Below are 9,406 nucleotides of genomic sequence, written 5' to 3'. Positions count from 1 at the left end.
GTTCTCTTAAGGTCTGTATGACATCTGTCCAGGATCTTCTGGCTTTTCATAGTCTCTGGAAAAGTCTGGTGTAATTCTGATAAGGTCTGCCTTATATGTTACTTGACCTTTTTCCCTTACTGCTTTTTAATATTCTTTTCTTTATTTTGTGTTTGGTGTTTGACTATTATGTGACGGGAGTGTTTCTTTTCTGGTCTAATCTATTTGGAGTTCTGTAGGCTTCTTGTATGCCTATGGGTATCTCTTTCTTTAGGTTAGGGAAGTTTTCTTCTATGATTTTATTGAAGATATTTACTGGTCCTTTGAGCTGGGAGTCTTCACTCTCTTCTATACCTATCATCCTTAGGTTTGATCTTCTCATTGAGTCCTGGATTTCCTGTATGTTTTGGACCAGTAACGTTTTCTGCTTTACATTATCTTTGACCGTTGTGTCGATGATTTCTATGGAATCTTCTGCTCCTGAGATTCTCTCTTCTATCTCTTGTATTCTGTTGGTGAAGCTTGTATCTACGGCTCCTGGTCTCTTCTTTTGGTTTTCTATATCCAGGGTTGTTTCCATGTGTTCTTTCTTCATTGCTTCTATTTCCATTTTTAATTCCTTCAACTGTTTGATTTTGTTTTCCTGGAATTCTTTCAGGGATTTTTGTGATTTTCTCTATAGGCTTCTACTTGTTTATTTATGTTTTCCTGTGTTTCTCTAAGGGAGTTATTCATGTCTTTCTAGAAGTCCTCCAGCATCATGATCAAATGATTTTAAATCTAGATCTTGCTTTTCTGGTGTTTTTGGATATTCAGTGTTTGCTTTGGTGGGAGAATTGGGCTCCGATGATGCCACGTAGTCTTGGTTTCTGTTACTTGGGCTCCTGCGCTTGCCTCTCTCCATCATATTATCTCTGTTGTTACTTTGTTCTGCTATTTCTAACAGTGGCTAGACTGTCCTATAAGCTTGTGTCTCAGGAGAGCTGTAGACCTATTTTCCTGTTTTCTTTCAGCCAGTTATGGGAACAGAGTGTTCTGCTTTCGGGCGTGTAGTTTTTCCTATCTACAGGTCTTCAGCTGTTCCTGTGGGTCTATGTCCTGAGTTCACCAGGCAGGTCACTTGGAGCAGAAAAGTTGGTCTTACCAAGGCTCAAGCTTGCTCATGGGGTGTTGCTTATGAGCTCTCTGCGAGTGCAGCAACCAGGAGGACCTGCACCGCCCTTTCCGGAATCCCCCATGCACCAGGGTCCCAGATGGCATTTGGTGTTTTCCTCTGGAGTCAGAAATGTGGGCAGAGTGTCGTCTCTTCTGGCTTCCCAGGCATGTCTGCCTCTGAAGATTTAGCTCTCCCTCCCATGGGATTTGGGTGCAGAGAACTGTTGATCTGGTCGGTCCCTTCAGGTTCCGGCAGTGTCTCGGGCGCAGGGGACCTGCAGCTCCAGTGCCCTTATCTACCGGATCCCAGAGGCCATATACAGTTTCCTCTTTGGCCAGTGATGTGGTTAGGGGTGGACAGTGTTGGTGGTCTCTTCTACTCTGCAGTCTCAGGAGCTCACCTGTCTGGGCGGTGAGCTCTCTCTCCCACGGGGTTTGGGTGCAGTGAGTTGCGGGTGGGGATCATCGACGTTGGGCTGATCTCCTTTTTTTAAAAGGGTTATTTGTCTCCCTGCAGTCTAACTTCTTGAGTTCTTTGTATATTTTAGATATAAGCCCTCTATCAGTTGTAGGATTGGTAAAGATCTTTTCCCAATCCATTGGTTGCTGTTTTGTCCTAACAACAGTGTCCTCTGACTTACAGAAGCTTTGCAGTTTTATGAGATCCCATTTGTCAATTCTTGATCTTAAAGCATAAGCCATTGGTGTTTTGTTCAGGAAATTTTCTCCAGTACCCATGCGTTTGAGATGCTTCCCCATTTTCTCTTCTATTTGGAGCATAGATATTTAGGATTGAGAGTTCATCTTGGTGGATTTTTTTCCATTGATGAATATGAAGTGTCCTTCCTTATCTTTTTTGATGACTTTTGGTTGAAAATTGATTTTATTCGATATTACAATGGCTTCTCCAGCTTGCTTCTTCAGACCATTTGTTTGGAAAATTATTTTTCAGCCTTTCAGTCTGAGGTAGTGTCTGTCTTTTCTGAGTTGTGTTTCCTATAGGCAGCAGAATGCAGGGTCCTCATTGCATAACCAGTTTGTTAATCTATGTCTTTTTATTGGGGGATTGAGTCTATTGATGTTGAAAGATATTAAGGAATTGTGATTGTTGCTTCCTGTTAACTTCGTATTTGGATGTGAGATTGTGTTTGAGTGCTTTTCTTCTCTTTGTTTTGTTGCCAAGACGATTAGTTTCTTGCTTTTTCTAGGGTGTAACTTGCCTCCTTATGTTGGGCTTTACCATTTATTATCCTTTGTATGGCTGGATTTGTAGAAAGATATTGTGTAAATTTGGTTTTGTCATGGAATATCTTCTTTCTCCATCTATGTTCATTGAGAGTTTTGCAGGATACAGTAACCTTGGCTGACATTTGTGTTCTCTTAGGGTCTGTATGACATCTGTCCAGGATCTTCTGGCTTTCATAGTCTCTGGTGAAAAGTTCTCCAGATAAAAACTAAAATAATGGGGGTAACAGATATTATAAGTCAATCACATTTCACATTCTTCTCAGCACTTCACAAAACTTTCTTCAAAATTAGCCACATACTGTGTAACAAAGCAAGATTCAACATATACAATAAAATTGAAATAACCCCTTGCATCCTATAATACCACCAAGGATTAATGCTGGATCTCAACAGCAAAAACAACAGAATCCTACAAATTCACAGAAATTGAACAACTATTCACTGAAAAATACTGAATCAAGACAAAAATGAAGAAATTAAAGACTTCCTTCCTTGTAGTTATTGATAATGAATATATGGCATGCCAAACTTATAGGACACAATGAAAGCAATGTTAAGAAAAAATATATAGCACTAAGTATCTACATGAAAAAATTGCAACAATAGGATGCTAGCAATTTCACAGCATACCTGAAAACTCTTGGGGTTTTGGGGGAGGATAAACACACCCAAAGGGAAATGATCAAACTGCAGACTGAAGTGAATAAGATAGAAACAAAGGAGAATAATACAAAGAATCAATGAAACAAAGAGTTGCTTCTTTGAGAAAATTAACAATATAGACAAATACTTGTCCAGACTAACTAAAAGATGAAGAGAAAATATCAAAATTAACAAAACCAGAAAAATGGGGGACATAAAAACAAACAAAAAATCATCAGGTCATACTTAAAAACCTCTACGCCATGTTTGGAAACTCTAAAATACATGGATAATTTTGTCAGTAGATACAACTTGCCAAAGTTAAATCAAGATCAAGTCTATATCCTCTAGTGAAATAGAAGTAACCATTTAAATTCTCCAAACCATAAAAGCCCAGAACCAGATGGTTTTATTGCAGAATTCTATCAGACTTTCAAAGAAGGCTTAATGCTAGAGATGGAGAGATGAGTCATCAGTTAAGATCACTGGGGGCTATCCCCTGCCCCCCCCTTCTCTCTCACACCACACACACACACACACACACACACACACACACATCAGTATTCCTCCTATAGACAAATGGACTGTAAGGGAAACAACAACTGTAAGGCAACAACACCCTTCACAATTACCACAATTAATGTGAAATAGCTTGGGACAGCCTTAACCAAACAAGTGAAAGACTTGTACGACAAAAACTTCCAGTCTTTGAAGAAAGAAATTGAAGATGATGTAAGAAGATGAAAGGACATCAAGAAGATAGAGTCAACTAACCTGGGCCCATGAGGCCACAAAGAGACAGAATCATGAACCAAAGGATGTACATGGGCTAGAACTAGGCCCTCTACACATATGTAGTAGATGTGCACTATGACTTCCATCTGCGTCTCCTAACTACAGAGGCTGACTATGTCTCTGCCTACTTCCTTTGGGACCTTTTTCCCTAGCTGGGCATCCTTGTCTGGCCTCAGTCAGAGAGAATGTGGCTAGTCCTACTGCTACTTGATGTACCAGGATGGGGAAGAGTAGGGGGAAATTGGAGAGAGGGCGTATGAGGTTGGGAGTGGGATGATAGGAGGAAAGGGGCTCTGATCATGATGTAAAGTGAATAAATGAAGTAAGGACAAAAAAAGGAATTTTTTCAGCTGAGGGTGGTATTTTTTCAGCTGTGTGTGTTGGTTCAGTCCTCTGGTGAAAGACTGACAAGAGAACCTCAAGTTCCAAGCAAAGCTGAGCTACATAGTAAGAACCTCCCAAAGAAAATGAAAGGGAGTGGAAAGGAAGAAGAAAGAAAAGACTGAATGAAGGGAGGAGAAAAGAGAAAAGAAAGAGAATGAGAGAGGGATCAGGGAGGGAAGGAAGAGAGAAAAAAAGAGAAATGTGACTAGGGCACATTGCTTCTCAGTTCTCAAAGATGATAGGCAAGATTCTTAGTCATCTGCTGTGAACAACCTTAACTTCAAAGTGTTATATCAAACACAATTTTCTATGAATGTTAAGGCAGGACACTGCTGCCATAAAGGTTTTATAAAGACACCATGAAGCCCTCCAAATGAGATCTTATTCCATGTCAATTAAAGGACAAACGAGAAAGAGTTCAATCACCCAGTTTTCCACCACATTAAAGCTGTTAACTCCTAACCCAGCTTTGAAGAAATTTTAACCCGAAAATAATTACAAATTGTTTCCAAACCAAAAATTATGCTAGTGTTCAGCAAGGGAGACTATTTCATTCTCAAGTTACCAGAATTCTTCCTAAGCATAGTTGGGAATCATGCTGGAAAGTGGAGTGCTTACTGTACCTACTAGTGGAAAACCTTGCATTCTCTGTGCTGAATGGCACTTCTGTGCTCACACAGACAGCTATGCCCTCCAAATGCCAGCCTTGGCTCCTGCAAATCACTCATGAAAGAATATCTTATCTTCTCTGTAGTTGAATATATATATATGTGTGTGTGTGTGTGTATGTATGTATGTATGTATGTATGTATGTATGTATAGACCAACCTGTAGGTTTGAACACAATAGGATTGTGTACTGTTCATTAGTTTTACCAGGTTGCCAGGAGTTAGGTAAATCTACATGGATTCAAAATGAAACTTTATCTTCTTTCTGAATTGCTTAACCCAAAATGAAGGTATCATACACACACAAAGATGATTAATATGATATTTCTCCCTCATGCTTACTATCAAAAAGTATTCTTTCTATGAAATCAACTAATCTTTTACTGTGAGCAACATTTTACAATGTAAAGGATGTTTTGTACGTCTTAACCCTGGAACAAATAAAAATACATTTGATTTTATTTTTTCCCATTTTTAGAATCCCAAAATGCACATTTCTACTGATCATAATAAGAATTAATTTGGGAAGACCCACAATGACAGATTTTCTAGAATCCAACTACAAAAGGGAATAGTTTTCTAATATTATAGAAAATCAAAATTTCCCTAAACTCTTATTTTGGCCAAAGAAGCTTATAGTGGATTTTCCCACTCCCTTGCTACAAGGAAATTCATATTCTTCTCTCTGGAAAACCACCACATTTTCTCAGTGTGCATTGATGCATGCATACACACACACACACACACACACACACACACACACAGGAGTGCACATGGTTGTACTATGCTGTGGGAGTGCAAACATAAGTGAGGGTGTGGTTACCTGTGTTTGCCCATTTTGAGATAGGGTATTTGCACTGAATCTGAGATTTGCCATCTAGGCTGGCCAGTTAGCTGTGGGATCGGCCTATTTCTACCTATCCCATCCTTCAAGCACTGGGGTCTCAGGTACTCACTTGAACTCACCTCACTTCTGAACTCATATCCTAATGTCTGTATCACAAGCATGCAACGTAGTTATTGCCACAGAAAAAAATTTAGAACATACTTTAATGGATAAACAGATTTGCACTTTTATAATCTAGTTCCTTAGGACTTTTATCTTCTATTATATTTTCCTTTACCAAAATGCCTGAGACTGGGAGATTTGTAAATGAAAGAAGTCTATGAAATTAATGAATAAATAATCTAAAAGTTCAAGATTAGGTGGATACTTCTGATAGAAGTCCTGTGATGCATTACAGTGACAGAAAGAGAAGCAGATAGATGTGGAAGAGAGAAAGTGCATGAAACAGACTAGTTTCATGACAATGAATAATCTAGTCCCTCAAGAGCAAGAAACTTACACCTAAGCATTTACTACTGAGAAAACTAACCCTAGACCTGCAGGATGACATTACTTCCTTTATGGAGGTTATTTATTGTTATCATTGTTGTTATTTTTATTAAAGAAATATTATTTATTTTAATATTGAGATTATAGTTACATCATTTCTACCTTACCTTCCTCCAAACCCTCTCATATTTCCTTCCTTCCTTTCTTTCAAATTCATGTCATTTTAATTAATTATTGTTGCATGAATATATAGACAAAAATATAAACAGGTATATGAATACACATATTTATTCTTAAATATAACCTATTTAGCCAGTATAAGGTTATTTGTACATATGTTTTCAGGCCAGCCATTTTATATTGAGTAACTAGTTGGGGCTCTCTCCTGAGGAAGACTATTTCTCTAGCACTCAGCATTCCTCCATTGCCTATAGTTATATTTCTAAGGTTAAACTCTTGTGATATTCCCCCTTCCACATTAGCATATCTATTGTTGTCCTTTATCAACTCATGTTTAGGCAGCCATGAGAGTGGGAATTTATGTGTGTAGCTTATGTCTTTATAGGAGATATAGTCTCACGGTAAACACACTGCTGCTCTGGCTTTTACAATGTTTCTGTTCCTTCTTCTGGATGTCTCTTGAGCCTTAACTGTGGGAGTGTTTTATAGATATAATCATTGGGACTGGGACCTACAGCTCTGCAGTTTGATTGGTTGTGGTTTTCCATAACGGTCTACATCTTTTGCAAAGAGAAGGTTCCTTAATTAGGAGAGAAAACAACACTCATCTGTAAATGTAAGGACTATTATTTGACTACTATTTAAAATGTAGTTAGGAATTATACTACCCCAAAGTACAGACATGGCATTTTCTCTCTCATTGGAGGTTCCTAGCTCCAATCTTCAGATGTGAGCATATATCCTTATATAACTTCAAAATGAGGAAGGAAAAAGGGCTATTGTCAGTGTAGAAGTTGGGGAGCAATACAGGAAGAAACATCAGGGTACAAGTGATTTGATTAAAAAGATGTTACTTAAAGAGGGGGAAGATAAATATAGAAGGAGAGAGCGAAGGTTTAAATACCACTAGGGATATCTTTAAAAAGTCATGTCATGCTATTAGCTATCTACTAAATAAAAATCTGTGATGTATATACATCTCTAGTAAATATTCATATAGAGTTTAAATAAAATGTGATTATTTGAGATAATAGTGTTCCCTCCAAGAGCCAAACACAATCTAACAAATCGCCAAACACCAGTCATGAGAAACTCTTGAGTTCTTGGTCATGGTCACCCAAGGAACTCCCAAAACATTTAGGATATTGCTATTGCCCTTGGTAGCCCCATAAGAGATGGAAAGTACATTCCTATTGCTAAGACAAAATGCACTTCATACTTAGGGCCTAGAGACTTCTGAACTAAAACTAACCAAAATCCTCCTCCTTGAGAACTAGCTTTCATGGTATCAGAAAGAACCCTGCAAGTGCTCTAAGGCAACCAAGAGTCCTACAAAGCAAGCCATTTCCTGAGAATTGCAACAACCAGTATAGCATGATAACCGTGGGTGTGAAGTGGTGGCATTCATTCTTTGGCAGTAACCAACAGCTCTAGTATTATAGAATTATAATTAACTGGGACGAACAAGAGGGAAGCCATGCTTGGGACCAGAAATCCAGCCAACTACCCAGGATAGATTTTGGAGAAGAACATCCAACTATCACTTTCATACATAGTTTCTCACTGAACTTGAGGTCATCATCCTGAAATTTATGGCCATAATCCCTTAAATCAGTTGTTCTTAACCCATGGGTCACTATCCCCTTGAAGGTTGAGCAACCCTTTTACATAGGTAGCATATCAAATATCCCACATTTCAGATATTTACATTATGAGTCATAACTGTAGCAAAATTAGTTATGAAATAGCAACAGAAATAATTTTATAGTTGGAGTCATCACAACATGAGGAACTATTAAAAGATAATGATATTAAGAAGGTTGAAAATCACTGCCTTAAATATTTCTACTCATGGCCTTTTGTTGTGTTACAGTATATTCTGACCTGCTCTCTAGCTTTGCCTTAGATAAAGTTTCCTTACTACTTTTGCAATCTATGTAGTCTATTATTTCACGCTTGATGAGACCAATAAGGTGGAAACTTCCAGCCCAGGACCCGACCATTGGTTACAAAGGCATAACAGATGTACTACTAAAGTTTTCACTAATTCCTTAAATAACTATAATGAGTTTCAACTCTGAGTTTTTCTGAACTTGCTGCTCACTTAAATGAAAGAATATTTCTTATACAGAGCTAGGGAGGCTGGCAACCACAACATAACAATCAAATAAATGGGAGTGGGAGGTAGGGGGTGGATGTCTTTATACCTAACTCAAGCCCCGTTTCTTGCATTTTATAGATTCAGTTCAATAGCGATAACTCATGCTGTTCAATATTTCAAAAAGTTTAAGATGTATGAGGTTGTGTACCTTAAGTTTTAAGTTGCTCATCAGTTTTACATTTATCACAAGAACTGTGCATCTTTGAGGGGACGAATTACAAACCTTCGACAGAGGGAGTCGCCTTTGTGATGTCAGCATCGCTAACCATATGGCCGCATTTCCAATCAGCTCCATCTTAAGACTTTACTGAACACGTTTTATTTTATTTTTCATTTTACGCTAAGAAAATATATTTTAAGTAACCATTTTAATAACTTAGATTAATATTTTATAAGTCAAGTTTTGTTGGCAATTCATGGAAACATACTTAATGTTTAATAATGCTGCACTAATGTGGGCAAAGCAGAAGGATTTAATCGTGTACACCCATCAGCCTCTCTATTAAAATTTTCGATTTCCTTTTAAATTTAACAGATCTTTTTGTCAATTTTAATTTTTATTTGTATGTGTTTGTGAGTGTGTGTGTGTGTTTATGAGTGTGTGTGTGTGTGTGTGTGTGTGTGTGTGTGTAAGTGTGTAGATGTCCCATTCAGGCATTATTATAGAAGCCACAAGAGGACTTTGGGTGCCTTCCTCTATTACTCTCCACCTTATCATGACTTCCACACATGGTTTCTCACTGAACCTGGATCTCACACTTTTTTGGGGTAGATTAGTCATCCAGCAAACCGCAGTAAGCCTCCTGTCTACTTCTCCCAACACTGGGCTTTTAAACATTTGTGGTTATAGTTGTCCTT

The sequence above is a fragment of the Rattus rattus genome, chromosome 1 (assembly GCF_011064425.1).
Source record: "Rattus rattus isolate New Zealand chromosome 1, Rrattus_CSIRO_v1, whole genome shotgun sequence".
NCBI classification, from domain to species: Eukaryota; Metazoa; Chordata; class Mammalia; order Rodentia; family Muridae; genus Rattus; species Rattus rattus.
The sequence above is the reverse complement of the archived record's forward strand: the minus strand, read 5'-3'. Positions refer to the sequence as shown.